The sequence below is a fragment of the Aquarana catesbeiana genome, linkage group LG07 (genome assembly GCF_042186555.1).
Source record: "Aquarana catesbeiana isolate 2022-GZ linkage group LG07, ASM4218655v1, whole genome shotgun sequence".
Classification (NCBI taxonomy): Eukaryota; Metazoa; Chordata; class Amphibia; order Anura; family Ranidae; genus Aquarana; species Aquarana catesbeiana.
The window spans coordinates 34,615,885-34,633,546 of NC_133330.1; the positions used below are offsets into that span (position 1 = coordinate 34,615,885).

General features: G+C 44.0%; 1 protein-coding gene and 1 long non-coding RNA gene across 3 annotated transcripts in view; both read right to left on the reverse strand.

The window, feature by feature from the left end:
• The window catches only part of LOC141102908 (uncharacterized), a 253,396-nt gene that overhangs the window by 93,477 nt on the left and 142,257 nt on the right, over positions 1 to 17,662 (reverse strand). The gene's annotated exons all lie outside the window — the stretch shown is intronic.
• LOC141102912 (uncharacterized) lies at positions 1,049 to 17,593 on the reverse strand. Its single transcript, XR_012235215.1, has 3 exons — positions 17,451 to 17,593; positions 6,486 to 6,659; positions 1,049 to 1,186 (listed from the first exon to the last, which is right to left on the reverse strand). It is a non-coding gene; the product is annotated as an uncharacterized lncRNA (long non-coding RNA).

Below are 17,662 nucleotides of genomic sequence, written 5' to 3' on the forward strand. Positions count from 1 at the left end.
ATCTGGCCCTCTTTGAAAAATGTTTGGACACCCGTGCCCTAGGCCGGGTTATTGGAGTCATTGTGTATGTACTGGTGCTTGTGAGGACAGGCAGCCTCTGTTCTATATGAGAAGAAGATATATTACATATTACCAGTGGACCTTATGGGGACAGCGCTACATGTAGATGCAAAATTGATTAATATTGTGTTTTGACATAGTGAAATGTCCTGAGTATTAATTCTAATATTTTCTTTCCTCAGCCTCATTTTCAGTGACCCTCAACCTTGCAACTAACAACTTCTTGATCACCTAGAATAGCAAGAGGACGAGAGAACCATGAAATTAATGATGCGGCCATGCTTTCTTTTATGGAGGCGATGTTGGCATTCTGGAGAGAGAGCTCCAGTCAGGAGGATCCAAGTAACCCAACCACAACCTTTCTCTAGAATTTTTAGTATGTTCTGACAGAGACATCCAACATAGGATGATGGATGTTCAGCTGGTGTTTGCAATTACTCATCAATTTGTAAAAAGCTGCCAAAGCTGAATATCCATCATCCTGTGTTTATTGTGGGGGATCCTGCACAGGGAGTGACTGGCCATTTTTTTCCTGGACCAACCACTTTCTCCCCTGGCTCCATCTTCATGCCATAGACCGCAACATTATCCTAACCAAGAGCCACCACCTGCAACAGCAGGACCAGGCTGCCCCCTTTGTCTCCCAATCTAGTGTCCCAACCCCTTACATTCCCTCTCAGTCCTCCTAGATGACTTCCTTTTAACTCTGTTCCCAGTATTCCTCCTTCTCCCTACTCCCTATTATTACAACTTCTCAGAAAATGTGATTTAAAATGTGCTTTAAACACTGTAAATAAATAAAAAAAATTCAATCTGGATAACACTTTTTGTGTTGCGTATTGATTTACTTAAAGCAAAGTAATTTTTCAAAAATGTATGTAACATTCAGCAATATAAGTAAAACAACAATTGCACACAACGTGCACAACATGAAGAGTAGTAGAAAAGAGCATAACAAATTGACAAAAGTAAAATTATTTTCAATATTGATCATATGTCACTGTATATGTAGCAAATCAGGTGCTGTGGTTCCATGAAATGTTTTTTCAGCCGGCATTTCCAAACCATTTTCTAGCATTCTTCTTCTCGTGGTTGAATCCAGAGTTTGCTGTAGTCCCTTGGGTCCCTATATTGATAAAGATAAACTTGTAATTGCTGTTGCACATGACCATTATTACAAGGAGAAATTTTTCTTATAATTAAAGGACCTTGAGCTGCATACATTTAAATCTACATAAATTTGTACTTCTCTAGCGTTTTTCTCACTGGGAACTCAATGCACCTAAAAGGTAAGGAAGCCACACTCAGCTGAGGAAACCAGAGGTAACCCACACAAGCACAGGGAGAACATGCAAACTCTATGCCGTTAGTGTCCTGGTCTGGATTTGAAATGAGGACCCTACTGCTGCAAGGGAAAAGTGCTACCCTCTAAGTCACTGTGTTGCCCTGTTTGGCCCCTTTCACACAGTCCAGATCCGTTTTTCTCAGCAGGGGGTCCATCCACTAATCCCCTGCTGAGCTAAGCGGGTGGATGACAGGTCCGTGTCTATTCCGCTTATGCAGAGTGGACACAGACATAGACCGCTCTGCTCTATGGGCAGTCAGATGTAAACGGACCAGCTGTCCATTTACACTCGACTGCTCTCTGATCAGATCTAGCCAGACAGAGGGGAACGGATCCCCTTCTGTTTGTTTTTGCTGGATCGGATTGGATTGTAGGTAGGCAAATGTAAAAGAAAACAAGTCCATTTATGTCCACTGCAACATAGAATGGAGGGTCTGATCGGGTCCGCCTGAAAAGCGGATAGGTGGACCTGATCGGACCGCTCGTGTGAAAGGGGCCTTTAGCGTCTAGGGCTTTCATGCAATTTAATTTTGCTCCTTATCCAAAATCCTCCTGAGATTGTTTTAATCATGAGCACATCTGATATTGGCACTGTGGATGCATGCAGTTCCTCCCCTATAGCTTTACCTTAGTCATGCACTATCCCAGAAATCATTAAGAAATTCCATTTAGGAAATAGTGGTTTAGAGGTGTATGTCTGTCTAGTTGCAAGAAATCTTAGTTATAAACATTTTATGGGATACCGTCTGAGCTCTGCATAGTAGTAATAGTAATCATAGCAGCGGGGTGCAGGAGTTAGTAAAAAAAATGTAGCGTAATTTTATTGAAGCATAGCACATTTACATGTGAGACGCTCATGTCCAGCCCAGAGTGCAACAGATGATGGAAAAGGCGGCACCAAAACCAGCTTCTGATTTGTCACTTAGCATACCTCCCAACATTTTGAGATGGGAATGAGGGACACCTACTTGCAAACGTATGTAGACATAGGACACACCCCCGACACACTCCCTTAAAGGAAAATGAACCCCAAAAAAGGTTAATTAAATCCACGAGGACTTTGCCACTCCTTTTCCTTTTATATTGGCTTTTAACATTTACAAATGCAACAATTTAGAATTTAGATGAAAGGTTTAGCACTGGGAAACACTTATTGAAAGATAAAAAGTGCATTTCATATACAACTATATGGATCAGACCAAAATGAGGGACAAATGAGGGGGAAAAAAGGACAGAGGGACATTGCTCGAAATCAGGGACAGTCCCTCGAAATCAGGGACAGTTCAGAGCTATGAGTTAGACAGCTGCTGTGCAATGGCGTCAGACCCGCCGGATGGAAGGATGGCCGGTGGCATCTACAGACATAACTTGTGCAACTCACTGTCAAAAGATAGAGCAATGTCATGGGGATGGGTGGGCAGCAACGTGTTTCGGGGCAATGCCCCCCCTTTGTCAAGCAGGTAGGTAAGCAGAGAGTCCTGGCTTATAAGACACAGGAACAGAGAGGGTGAGATTGAGAAGAATAGAGAGCAGCAAGGCCTTGCACAGCTCCTTTGTGATTAGAAAAAGCAAACTACAAAAACCAGCATGTGGAAAAATACAAATGGACATGGAATTGCAATAAATTTGATCACTATATACAGACTTAACTAAATTAATAAAACTTCATCCCATATGCAATCCATACAAGCAAGGTTATAAATAATGAAAATGATAATAATATTAAATGAAAAAAAAATATTAACATAAAACTATTGTGGAGATAATAAATAGATAGTTTTAAATTGAGAAATTTTGAAGGCACAGTAAATGCTCCAGTTACCACTTAAATTAAATTAAAATGCCAGTAATAAATCATTCCTCAACCTCTAGTAGTGTACTACATAGACATGAAAGGAAATACATGCATAAAAAGAGATGTATACAGTATGTGCCCACACATACACTATACCATAGTTGTGCGCAGCCTATTGTATTAGGGTGTGCACCTCAAAGCTCCAACACATATGCCTTTTGACATATTAACCGGCCTCTTTCACACTCGTCATCCTAAATAATGGGGGGAGCAGGTGCAGTACACAGGGGGGCCTGGGCAGCAGAAAGAAAAGGAACTGGCACAAGAGGGGTGGCATACCTTGGTACCAATCCCCTGTATTTTCCTCCCGTAGCAGCTGAATATAGGTGAGAGGAATAGGAGGAGAAGCCTACTTTCAGCTGCTGCAGAAGAAAATACAGATCGGTCCCTTAATTTCCACTCCAGCTGCCTATCCTGTCCAGGTTCTGGGGGTCGGCAAGTAAGGATCGCGGCTTACCTGTCACCTGCCCACAATTGATGGGTTGCCAACTCCAGGATTAGGGTGTGCCCAAGCACACCTGGCACACCCCTTGCGCACACCTATGCACTATACAAACACATACACTATATTGTCAAAAGTATTGGGACGCCTGCCTTTACGCGCACATGAATTTTAATGGCATCCCAGTCTTAGTCCCTAGGGTTCAATATTGAGTTGGCCCACCCTTTGTAGCTATAACAGCTTTAACTCTTCTGGAAAGGCTGTACACAAGGTTTAGGAGTGTGTCTATGGGAATGTTTGACCATTCCTTTAGAAGCGCATTTGTGAGGTCAGGCACTGATGTTGGACGAGAAGGCCTGGCTCGCAGTCTCCCCAGCTTGACAAAGGGGATGGTGCCCCTGAAACGTGTTGCTGCCTGCCCACCTGGTGACATTGCTAGTCAGTGAGTTACAGCCTAGATGCCACTGGCTATCTTTCCATCCAGCGGGGCTGATGCCATTGCACTGCAGCTGTCTGACTGGCAAATTGGAACTTGATTCTGGCACTGCCCTTTCCATCATGCATGGCACTCTGGTTTGGAACTAAAGACAATGCCTTGATTGAGAATCATTTGGGAGCTGTGCTCAAACACAGCCCACAAAAGTATAAAAGTTATAATTTTTTGTTCTTAGCAACTAGACACGATTCATAGAACTTTGCAGTTTGTCTTAAAATACCAATTTCAATCCAGAAAGTTGTCAGGAAAGAGCATTGGCTAACAGCTATACCATTAAACAAAAGAATATCCTTTGGGAAGGAGAAGACAAGGCAGACAATTTGTATTTCTGGTGTTGTATGAAGAACTTTCCTGCCATCTCTAAAGATCTACTGGCCTCATTCTTTTACCAAGAGGAAACGGGCCTGGGAGCATGATCTACAGTACAGGGTGCTCAACCAGTGGCCTGCCACCTCAAACCAAGGAAGCGCATGCCCATGCTCTGGGATGGCGGGACTGAAAGCCAATATTATGATCAACGCCCTCCCAGAGCATCAGAGTACACGGAGCCGGCACAGGCCACTTAGGGAGCAGGAGTCCTCTGTAGCGCTGGCTCCTATCCCAGGTGGAGTGATACCAAGTGCACTTTGCCTGAAACTTTTACAGTAGCCTGCAGAGCAATGCCAGCAGAAGCTGGAAGAGAAAAAGACAACACATACACTGCACTTTTGCAATGGGCATATTAGCTCTTATTAAAAAAAAAAGGATATTAGGCTGCTTTCACACTGATCTGCAGGTGCAGTGCAGTTTCTGAGAGCGCACCAAAACTGCTGAATGCAGATGTAAGAGAAGTCTAAGGCTCAGTGCAGCTAACCCCCCAGGAAAGTCGCAGGTGCACTGCACTGCACCCATGGTGCTGGTAAACTGCAGCACATCAGTGTAAAAGCACCCCTTTATGGGCTCAGGACAGCAAGGGCTCGTCTACATTTGCAGTATGAGGAGGCAGTAAAACCCCATTTTTCATTGTGGCCACAGCCAGTTACCAAATCACTTAAGTGGTTCTCGCTCATTAAAAGGTTGAGCACCCCGGATCTAGAGGAATTCTGTTATGCTTACTTACTGATGTGACTACTCAATTAATCAGTGTAGTTGGCAATACCATTAAATTCCTCAAGGGAGAAATATGTAAACGTTTAAATTCACAGACGTGTTTTATGTTTTTGGATAGTTAAAGGAGCTAATGCTGGCAAACATATGTAGGCAGGTGTAGTATGCTTTCTCCACTGCAGGTGGAGCTCAACCATGGCGACATTGCAGAGGGTGAAGAAGTAAAGAGGAACTTAGTTCCTCTATGGTTTCCTGGGTCACAGGGGGCAGTTATCCGATTGAATGCTGGCGCACCATTTGTGACTCTGGTGGCCATTTTTGGTCAGAGACTTTTTAAGATTTATTTTTGTATTTATTTCAGTTACTTATATAGCGCCGTCAATTTACGCAGCGCTTTACATATACATTCACATCAGTCCCTACCCTCAAGAAGCTTACAATCTAAGGTCCCTAACTCACTTTCATACATACTAGGGACAATTTAGACAGGATCCAATGAACCTACCAGCATGTCTTTGGAGTGTGGGAGGAAACCGGAGTACCCGAAGGAAACCCACGCAGGCACAGGGAGAACATACAAACTCCAAGCAGGTAGTGTCGTGGTTGGGATATAAACCAGCGACCCTTCTTACTGCTAGGCGAAAGTGCTAACCACTACACCACTGTCCTGCCTGGCTCCTAGGCTTGGTGCGCATTTCACGTGTGGCTAGAGTAGGGACAGGTCATCTGTCTGGCGGGGACAGTGCTTTAGCATCAGGGAGAGGTTCCTGAGGAGTAGGGAAAGTGCAGGGACACTCCATCCTATCTGGAAGCGTACCCACTGGGGTACAGACTGGCCAAGCTGAATTCCGCTCCTTGAGACAGATGCTGTCGGCACTCCTGAAACCTTCTACTACTGACACATCGTTGTTACATCCTGTGAGTGTTCCCAGTCTGGTTGCCTTCCTGCTGGGTTTGTTGTGTATTGCCGAACTTCAGATACAATATATTTGTGTTTCTCTGCACTGGAACTCTGAGTGTTTTCTGCCACCAAACTGCACTGCATCCACCTACAAATATGCAAATTCCTTAAACAGGACCACAGATAATATCTATAAGATTTTGGGGCCTATAAATGACAACCGTTCTGTTAATGTAGATATAAGTGTAGAGTTTTGCTAATCCCACAGCACATCATCAGCAAGACCAACACAACACTTACATTTTTATGGACAGTATCCCCACTTCTTATCTTTGCTATAATCTCCTGTTGTAGCGCACCAGAGACGCCTATCAGAGATTCCATCACTGGTACAATTCGAATACCACTTGGAATTATACATAAATGGGAAGACACAGAGCTGACCATCAGCATTTCCACCTACAGCATAAATCACTGTAAAAAAAAGTATAACAGAGTTACCTAGCAAAGGAAAATAATATACAGAAGTTCTTCTCTATAAACATAATGCATACAAAAATGTATCAAGGAAAATTAAAACGAGCAATAATGTGAAGAACCATGACTGCTTAGAGCTATAGACTTAGCTAACCAAATTACATATAGAAATTTGAACGTTGCTCAAGTAATACACAGGACAATTTGGAATGGAAGGGCAAAGCTACAGTGTTTTGGGTTTAGACAGCTCATTTATTGACCAATATCTTGAATAAACCAACCTAAATTGACTTAAACCCCATAAGGCTGGGTTCACATTATTGCAAATTGGATGTGAGTTTCCCCGCATCCAATTCGCATGTCAGGAGACTGTGACTCTCTATGGAGCCAATTCACACATCTCCGGGACGGCTGCGGATCAACTTGCACAGGAATCCTGTGTGTCTTCTGGTCTGTTTCAGGTCTGAAATCAGCCAAAAATTCTGACCGAGATCGGACCTGAAATGGTGAACAAGGATGAACCGGACCCCCTGCTGTGAGCCGCTTTGTACGGCAGTGTGAACCCAACCTAAAACTGATATGGAAAATGTTTCATATTGTCTGAAGAGTCATGTACAGTATCTCACAAAAGTGAGTACACTCCTCACATTTTTGTAAATATTTTATTCTATCTTTTCATCTGACAACACTGAAGAAATGACACTTTGCTACAATGTAAAGTAGTGAGTGTACAGCTTGTAAAACAGTGTAAATTTGCTGTCCTCTCAAAATAACTCAACACACAGCCATTAATGTCTAAACCGCTGGCAACAAAAGTGAATGAACCCCTAAGTGAAAATGTCCAAATGGGCCCAAAGTGTAAATTTTTTGTGTGGCCACCATTATTTTCCAGCACCGCCTTAACCCTCTTGGGCATGGAGTTCACCAGAGCTTCACAGATTGCCATTGGAGTCCTCATCCACTCCTTCATGATGACATCACAGGGCTGGTGGATGTTAGAGATATTGCGCTCCTCCAACTTCCATTTGAGGATTCCCCACAAATGCTCAATAGGGTTTAGGTCTGGAGACCTGCTTAGCCAGTCCATCACTTTTACCCTCAGCTTCTTTAGCAAGGCAGTGGTCATGTTGGAGGTGTGTTTGGAGTCGTTAGCATGTTGGAATACTGACAAACAAATGAGAAATGATCAAACAATGGTCGATATCTCTCCCTCAGCGCTCACGGTAAAGATACAATATCTACAAAGCTGCTACTATAATAGGAAAACAATATATCAAAAAATGTGTCCAAATATAAATATTTAAAACACTAATGCCGCGTACACACGGTCGGACTTTACAGCAGACTTTGCCCGGCGGACGGAATTTCATTGGACAATTCGATTGTGTGTGGGCTCCCGCGGACTTTGCTCAAAAGTTGGACGGACTTAGATTTGAAACATGTTTTGAATCTATCCGTCGAACTCGAGGCCGGTTGAAAAGTCCGCTCGTCTGTATGCTAGTTCGACGGACAAAAATCCACGCTAGGGCAGCTATTGGCTACTGGCTATGAACTTCCTTGTTTTAGTCCAGTCGTACGTCATCACGTACGAATTTGATGGACTTTGGTGGATTGTGTGTAGGCAAGTCCGTTCATTCAGAAAGTCTGTCGTAAAGTCCGTCGAAAAGTCCGCCGGGCAAAGTCTGTCGTAAAGTCCGACTGTGTGTACGCAGCATTATAGCCCTTAGAAAATCCAAGAGTCTTTAGACTTGATGCACAGTCCACTTTTGATAAAATAGGAAGCAAAAATGCAAAAAAGAGCTTAAAGGTGATCCATTCCAGAAGAAAAGAATTAGAGGCAAGTCATAATTCATTGATACAGACGATTAACCATCTCCGTGACACTTGTATGACAATCCCCCAAAGGAAGTTCACTTACCAGATATTACTGGAGATACTGCATATCTTTAGGTGTGTTGTTGTCAGCAAGGCTCTGTGAATCTTCATCCAATATTGGTGATGTAACGAGCCCCTTTGCTCGCTCGGTTCCACTCTCCCGACACTCCTCTGCAGCTATTGAATCAGACTGCAGATCGCAACATCTGATTGCTCGGTCATCCAATGCTCCGGGATTAGAACTACAGCTCTGTGCCGTTCTAGTCCAATTGTGATAGCTCAGAACAAACATCAGGCAGGCTGTATGTAAGTTCAAACAGGAATCTCACTTTATTGCAAAATACAGGCTTTTATACCCTAAAAGTGGAGGTGCAGACCTCCTGCTCATATTACTCTAACAATACAGCTGTAACCTAATTAACCTAATTAACATGAGCTAATTAACTAATCCTTTTAGACAGCCTAGATGACTCAGACATGACTTTTAGGCCAGACTGGGCGTCTTGTAGTTCAGAAAATCCAATCAACATTATCACAATCAACAAAGACTTTTCACACAATAGCAGAGTTAATTAACACAAACAACAATAGGAATCTAATGACTCTTAGATCCCATACTATAGACTTATTTACAATACACATTTTATCAGACAACAGACAGACAGGTGCTGGAATTTACATCAGCATCTCCTAACAGTATCTGTCCCAGCATTATGAATCAGCCACTATTCCAATATGGCAAATCCAAGGTCCCCAGAGTCTGTGTGTCCTGGGGGACCAGGACCCGAATCCACAGTAATACCACCTCAAGGGTCCCCAAGCATACAGCTCACAAAGAGCACCGTTCCCCCAAATGCAAGGGCCCCCGATCGATCGGCAAAAGGCTAGCATACAGTCCCCTCCAAAAGTCTCTCTCCCGGCTAGGTCTGTCACATTTCTCCCCTTTCGGCAGGAGACTAACACAGGAGGAGACCCCAGAAGGGTTGACTCCGAAGTTAGTCAGTAGTTCCAATCCTCTAATGCCTGTACCCACACAGTACCCCAAACAAATTGTTCCAAACAAAGCATTACTCACCCAGCCAACCTCTGCCTCTCTCAGAGAACATATCTGCCGCTGGGGAGAGGCCTGGACTGGCCCTTCTCCCTGGAGTCCTTTCTGCCCCTGGAGAGAAGACAGGGTGCCTGGGCTCAATCCGTCATGCTGTTGTGGATCTGGGCCGACTGCCCAGCATCCCTGGGGTATACAGGTGGAGACTGAAGTCCCATCCACCTTAACAGGACATCCATCCTCTGTTAGTTGAGGGCAGAGTCCAGCAGTACTCGGCCCTGTTGCCAGCCCTTCTGCTGGAAACCCCACACCATCTGCTCCGGCTAACTGTTTGAGAGGGATGACGAACACCTTCTCTCCCTTCTCCCCCTGTATCCTGATCTGCTGCTGGGACGTGACCACCTCCTTCTCACCCTGAGCCTCCGGAACCGCCGCAGGTGTAGGGCAGAGATCTTGGACCCTCTGTCCGGTTGCCAGCGCTTCAGCTGGGGAAGTTCCTTGTGACTTCACAGATACTTCTGTTGGTGCTGGGCAGAGCATAGTGAAGTTTGGCCCTAATAACAGCTCCTCTTCTGCTGGAGGCTCACCAGGTTATTCTTCCTCAGCAGAAAAGTCTATCAAATCCCCTGTCTCTGCAACTGGTGTCTGGGGATAACGGTTCACCATCACCTGTCCCTGGAAGCCAGAAGATGCTATCAGTGCTGGGCAGAGCACAGTGAAGTTTGGCCCTAATAACAGCTCTTCTTCTGCTGGAGGCTCACCAGGTTGTTCTTCCTCAGCAGAAAAGTCTATCAAATCCCCTGTCTCTGCAACTGGTGTCTGGGGATAAAGGTTCACCATCTCCTTTCCGTGGAACCCAGAAGATGCTATCAGTGCTGGGCAGAGGTTAGCAGAGCTCTGCCCTGTTGTCAGCACTTCAGGTTTGGGGACGGCAATCTTCAGATTTTCCACTGCCGATTCTCTGGCATTCTGCTGGACAGGCACATTCCTCCATCCAAGATCATCCAATGCAGAAACAGGTTCATCAAGGTCAGTCAGCACTTGCTGCATCCGCCATAAGACCTCTGCCTCCATAGCTGCGGGTGCAGGTTGGCAAAGCACACCGTTACTCTGCCACATTGTCAACTCTTCAGCCAGGATTTCAGAGTTGTCAACTGGTATTTCCTGATAGTCCCAGGCAAAGGGAGCACCACCCTGCTGCTGAGCAGAGTCTAACAGCTGTTTGTAGGCGATCTCCAACTCCCATTCCTGAACGGCCAGAAACTCCAAATCTTCCAGTGCCCAGTGCATTTCTGAGACATTCAGTCTCCGCTCTCTGTGCTCCATTATTTCCTCCAAACGCCACTCCCGATCACTTCCAAAGTCAGGGTCCCTGGACAGCCTCCAGTATAACAATCCCAGGCCATCGTAGTCAAAGCCTTCTGTGGGGCTGTCATCCGCTGTCCATGGGCACACTTGGGCTACATACCACTGGAGGGCTCTGTAGCTCTCGTCCAACTGCATTTCTGCCCGGATCAGCCTGCTTAACTCGGCTGTCCACTCCTGGTTCGGCTGTTCCCCCAAAAACAGCATTCACACTTCATACTGCGACCAGTACCTCACATGGACGGAGGGGAGAACTTTTCCCTGGTGTCGCTGCTCACGGGCTAGCGCTTCCTTCCAGAGCTCACAGCGGATAGAATCAAACCATTCTAGCAGGACCTGCTCTGATACTGGTCCTCTGTGCTGTATCTCCTCTCGCAACCTCCTTCTGAATTCCTCATCCATGGTGGTTGGTATTTCTCCTCTCCTGCTATCCTGCTACCTTGGATCCAGGTGATGGTTTGGATGTGTTCACGGCAAGGAAGCACGATCCCACCATTCCCTCCACGGCTCTCAAGTAAGTCTTTCAGTGTGGCTCTCCTGCAGGCTGGTTTGGAGTGTCCCAGTAACTGGAGAGCAAATCCCACTGCTGCCAACCAATGTAACGAGCCCCTTTGCTCGCTCGGTTCCACTCTCCCGACACTCCTCTGCAGCTATAGAATCAGATTGCAGATCGCAACATCTGATTGTTTGGTCATCCAATGTTCCGGGATTAGAACTACAGCTATGTGCCGTTCTAACCCAGTTGTGATAGCTCAGAACGAACACCAGGCAAGCTGTATGTAAGTTCAAACAGGAAATCTTACTTTATTGCAAAATACAGGCTTTTATACGCTAAAAGTGGAGGTGCAGACCTCCTGCTCATATTACTCTAACAATACAGCTGTAACCTAATTAACCTAATTAACATGAGCTAATTAACTAATCCCTTTAGACAGCCTAGATGACTCAGACATGACTTTTAGGCCAGACTGGCCGTCTTGTAATTCAGAAAATCCAATCAACATTATCACAATCAACATAGACTCTTCACACAATAGCAGAGTTAATTAACACAAACAACAATGGGAATCTAATGACTCTTAGATCCCATACTATAGACTTATTTAAAATACACATTTTATCAGACAACAGACAGACAGGTGCTGGAATTTACATCAGCACCTCCTAACAGTATCTGTCCCAGCATTATGAATCAGCCACTATTCCAAAATGGCAAATCCAGGGTCCCCAGAGTCTGTGTGTCCTGGGGGACCAGGACCCGAATCCACAGTAATATCACCTCAAGGGTCCCCGGGCACACAGCTCACAAAGAGCACCGTTCCCCCAAATGCAAGGGCCCCCGATCGATCGGCAAGAGGCTAGCATACAGTCCCCTCCAAAAGTCTCTCTCCCGGCTAGGTCTGTCACAGGTGGGTAGGTGTATGGATGTCAGGGGGCTATAATCAGCAATCACTGCATCTTTCCATCTATATATTGCTTTTTACAAGCAGAAAAAAAGGAGTGCACATAGCGTAATCCAATTTTTCAAAAAGATGTGTTTATTCAGTAACTCCTCATAGATGTACACTTACAATAAAAACATATGTTAAAAGCATAAATAGAATTATAACAATGAAGTTGCTCCCTCCTGATATACCTCTACACAGCTACAACGGTGTCAGGCAAACTGGAGAGCGACAGCGTGATTCAGTAGTATGGGTTGCTGCGTGATCAGGCCCTGAAGGTTTGCCTCACCCGGGAACACCGCTGTAGCGGTGTAGAGGTATATCAGGAGGGAGCAACTTCATCATTATAATTCTATTTATGCTTTCAACATATGTTTTTATTGTAAGTGTACATCTATGAGGAGTTACTGAATAAACACATCTTTTTGAAAAATTGGATTATGCTATGTGCACCCCTTTTTTTCTGCTTGTAACAAGCAATATATAGATGGAAAGATGCAGTGATTGCTGATTATAGCCACTTGACACCCATAAACCTACCCACCAATATTGGATGAAGATTCATAGAGCCTTGCTGACAACAACACACCCAAAGATATGCAGTATATCCAGTAATATCTGGTAAGTGAACTTCCTTTGGGGGATTGTCATACAAGTGTCGCGGAGATGGTTAATCGTCTGGATCCATGAATTATAACTTGCCTCTAATTCTTTTCTTCTGGAGTGGATCACCTTTAATCCCTTTTTTGCTTCCTATTTTATCAAAAGTGGACTATGCATCAAGTCTAAAGACTCTTGGATTTTTTAAGCGCTATTAATGTCTTAAATATTTATGTTGGAATACTGCTCTGCAGCCCAGTTTCCGAAGGGAGGGGATCATGCTCTGCTTCAGTATGTCACAGTACATGTTGGCATTCATGGTTCCCTCAATGAACTGTAGATCCCCAGTGCCGGCAGCACTCATGCAGCCCCAGACCATGACACTCCCACCACCATGCTTGACTGTAGGCAAGACACACTTGTCTTTGTACTCCTCACCTGGTTGCCGCGACACACGCTTGACACCATCTGAACAAAATAAGTTTATCTTGGTCTCATCAGACCACAGGACATGGTTCCAGTAATCTATGTCCTTAATCTGCTTGTCTTCAGCAAACTGTTTGCGGGCTTTCTTGTGCATCATCTTTAGAAGAGGCTTCCTTCTGAGATGACAGCCATACAGACCAATTTGATACAGTGTGCGGCATATGGTCTGAGCACTGACAGGCTGACACCCCACCCCTTCATCCTCTGCAGCAATGTTTGCAGCACTCATACATCTATTTTCCTTTCTGGATATGACGCTGAGCACGTGCACTCAACTTCTTTGGTTGACCAGGGCGAGGCCTGTTCTGAGTGGAACCTGTCCTGTTAAACCGCTGTATGGTCTTGGCCACCATGCTGCAGCTCAGTTTCAGGGTCTTGGCAATCTTCTTATAGCCTAGGACATCTTTATGTAGAGCAACAGTTCTTTTTTTTAGATTCTCAGAGAGTACTTTGCCATAAGGTGCCATGTTGAACTTCTAGTGACCAGTATGAGAGAGTGAGAGTGATAACACCAAATTTAACACATCTGCTCCCCATTCACACCTGAGATCTTGTAACACTAACGAGTCACATGACACCGGGGATGGAAAATAGCTAATTGGGCCCAATTTGGATATTTTCACTTAGGGGTGTACTCACTTTTGTTGCCAGCATTTAGATATTAATGGCTGTGTGTTGAGTTATTTTGAGGGGACAGCAAATTTACACTGTTATACAAGCTGTACATTCACTACTTTACATTGTAGCAAAGTGTCATTTCTTCAGTGTTGTCACATGAAAATATATAACAAAATATTTACAAAAATGTGATGGGTGTACTCACTTTTGTGAGATACTGTACATTCTTACTTGAATGTTGGTGTGCTTTTTGTATTTCTTCCAGATCTGTACAGTAATCCAGTGTGAAACATTACCTCTGTGCTGGAGCTTCCTGTAATAAGGACCGGTCATTGCTGCTCTTCCTTGTGCAGGGTGACTGGTCTAGTCTCCGCCCCCTCCTGCAGTCTTTTGCGGGCAACCTGTAGTGAGTGTGGCCTGCTGTCTCTCCTACAGCTTTGCTCTCTACGCAGTATGGTGGCGATAATGTCACTGATACATTTACAAGGTAATATCTGTTTTATTTTTCATTTGGTGAACACAAAGTGCATTTATCCACTTTGTGACTACTGAGAAATTTTTGTGCCTGGAGTTTAATTTTGAAAAGCAAACCAAATATTAACTGTTTTTCTTTTCATTCCAAAGCATTTTCTTCTGATGAACCTCATCCAAAGATGAAAAATATATGTCTAAAGTCATTGCGAATTTTAATAAAGTGAGCAGCTAGCAATTCAGGTTTATATACACACGCCTTCGATGCACACTCAAATATAATTGCAGAACTAAAATAAATCATAGACCATATTTAAATGTGTCACGAGTTATCATTAGGTGTTCCACCATTCAAAGTCCATAAAAATGAATAAAAATTTGACAGTTCAAAAGGGTGGCTCAGGCACCTGCTGAGCAGGAGGGCTGACTGGCTGTGCTGTCTTATTGCTGACACAGATCCTCTTCTGCCTTCTCTTGCAGTGCTGCCAGCTTCTCCCCACTTCAGGGTAGTGGTCTTAGCACAGGCACCCCTTCCATCTGCTGTCTGGGGCCCCTCTTTGTTCCCCTTTCCCCAGCAGTGCAGCCGGCTTCCCTCCTATCATCTCCTGCTGGCAGCTGCTGCGGGTACACAGGGGATATTTAGGGTGGAGAGTGAGGGGAAGGGACCAGTAAATATATAATTTATTGACCCTATCCTTGCCTGAATGAACACAGTGAGTGATCGGTGCCAATCACTCCTGTGTCCATTCATCACTGAAGCACAGTAAACTGTGTTTACTATGCTTCAGTTTGTGAATGACCAAGATGCTTGAGAGCTCTTCCAATTAATTTATCTTTTCAACTGAGACTGCAAAGACAGGTATGGATAAATCTATGTTCTCAGTCACTTCCGGCCAGAAGAGAGCTTGTTAGGTAGGCTATATGAGGCCCCGTGATTTCTAACAGCAGCCCTGCTGACAGCTCCCGTTCTCCGTTAACAATCTGGAGGGGATCCTGATTATGTGCGCACTGTGATAGTCAATCACATTTGTCACAAGATCAGGAACTGCCATTCACAAACCCCTTATAGGGCCAGCAGGAGTTGTTGGCAAGAGGTTAAATCATTTCCACTCTCTCAGGGTAAGGGGGATACAATGTTTATTTGTAGTTTGGAGTATGTTGGTGATATTTAAATAGGTAAAAAAAATAATGAAATTATACATTGCTGTGGATACATAGCTTTATGTATGTGATTCTTTTTTTATTTTTTTATTTGTAATGGCCCTACAAGAAAAGGGACAATAGAAGAGGAAAGATGGACACATGGATTTTGGTTTGAAAATGGGGACAGTTCCTTCCAATGAGGATCAGTTGGGAACCTTGCCCAAACACAGACCACATCCTATAACTACATCATATTTTAAAAAGTACCTTACAAAGTTACAGAATTTGAAAAGTCACTGTTTTGTGTTTTTAATAACTGGAAATGATTCAAAGAAATGTACTGTTCGCCTTAAAATAACAATTTCAATCAAGAGAAATGTCTAAATTGAACTTTTTAATTTTTCTCCTAAGACAGTAGACATGCAGAACGGAAAAATGTATTTTGTTTCAGACAAATTCGTTATGTTACTAATTCCATTTTGTTTATTAATTTCAGAATTCATTAAGTTTTGTTTCATTTTGTTTACTTACATTGCCTTTATGAATTTTCTAACGAATTCCAAATTTTCGGACTGATTCAAATTCTGTGTGAAGAATAGCTGGTTGTTAAGGAGCGGGCCGGGAAGTCTGCTGTCACATCCTTAACAACCGATGACTCATCAGCTGCCCACTGCCTGCTGAATGTAAACAGAATTGCCAGAAAATAGGAATTCAGAAAAAAAAATCCATACCAGACCCTTTTCCACGCACAAAGACCAGGAAAGGGGGGGGGGATGAGTGAACCAGGCCACATGCTTTCAACATGGGGGGGGGGTGCTTTGCGGCATGTTGATAGGGACAAGGGCCTCTTCCCCACAACCCTGGCCCAGTGGTTGTGGGGGTGTGGGGGCTGACTTATTGTAATCTAGAACCCCCTGTGTTAAAAGAAGCCCCCAAATCCCAGCCCCCCCCCCCGTGTGAATATGAGTATGGGGTAAAAACCCTGACCCGAGCGAAAAAAGTTACCTGCCAAACATAACTGCTCCCGTCCAGGGACACAGCTGAATGACAGGTAAACATAGGGACGGGGGTTACCTGGTGACGTAATTGGGTGATCCCGCCCCTATGTTTACCTGTCATTCTGCTCTGTCCCTGGACAGGACCAGTTGTGTTCGGAGAGCGATGTTTTTTCTTTGTTTATTTTCGTTGTGGTGGGCGTTCCTATGGGTTTTTTAAATAAAAACACATCAGTTTTTGACAAGCCCTTTATTTACTTTTTTTTTACTATGTACCCCATACTCATTCACATGGGGGGACACGATCTGGGGGCTCCCTTGATTCACATAGAATTTGCATCGGTCAATAATTTTTTCGACCAATACAAATTCGAATTGTTCCAAAAATTTGGAATTCATGAAGGAAATTCATGAAGGAAATGAATCTAAACTAAACAAGTTTCAAAACGAAATTAGGAACTTAACAAACCTATCCAAAATGAAATGAAACAAATGTTTCCATTCTGCACATGTCTACTTTCATAGGAGAAAAAAATTTAAATTTAATTTGCAAACATTTTTATGTTCTGTGATATTTTATAGGGTCCAATGCTGTCAAACATATACCTATTCCTTACACAGAGCCACGGATAATATGTGTAAGCTTCTGGGGCCTATATATCTGATCTGTTAATTTAGAGATAAGTATGGAGCTTTGCTAAACCCAAAGCATATCATCAGCAAGACCAAACACAACACTTACAATTAGGTGTACAGTATCCCCACTTCTTATCCTTATTATAATCTGCTGTTGTAGCGCACCAGAGACGTCCACCAGAGCTTCCATCACCAGTACAGCCCGAATACCTCTTGGATTTATACTCGAATGGGAAGAAACAGGGCTGACCATTATGCCGCGTACACACGGTCGGACTTTTCGTCTACAAAAGTCCAACGGACGCTGACGGACTAAAG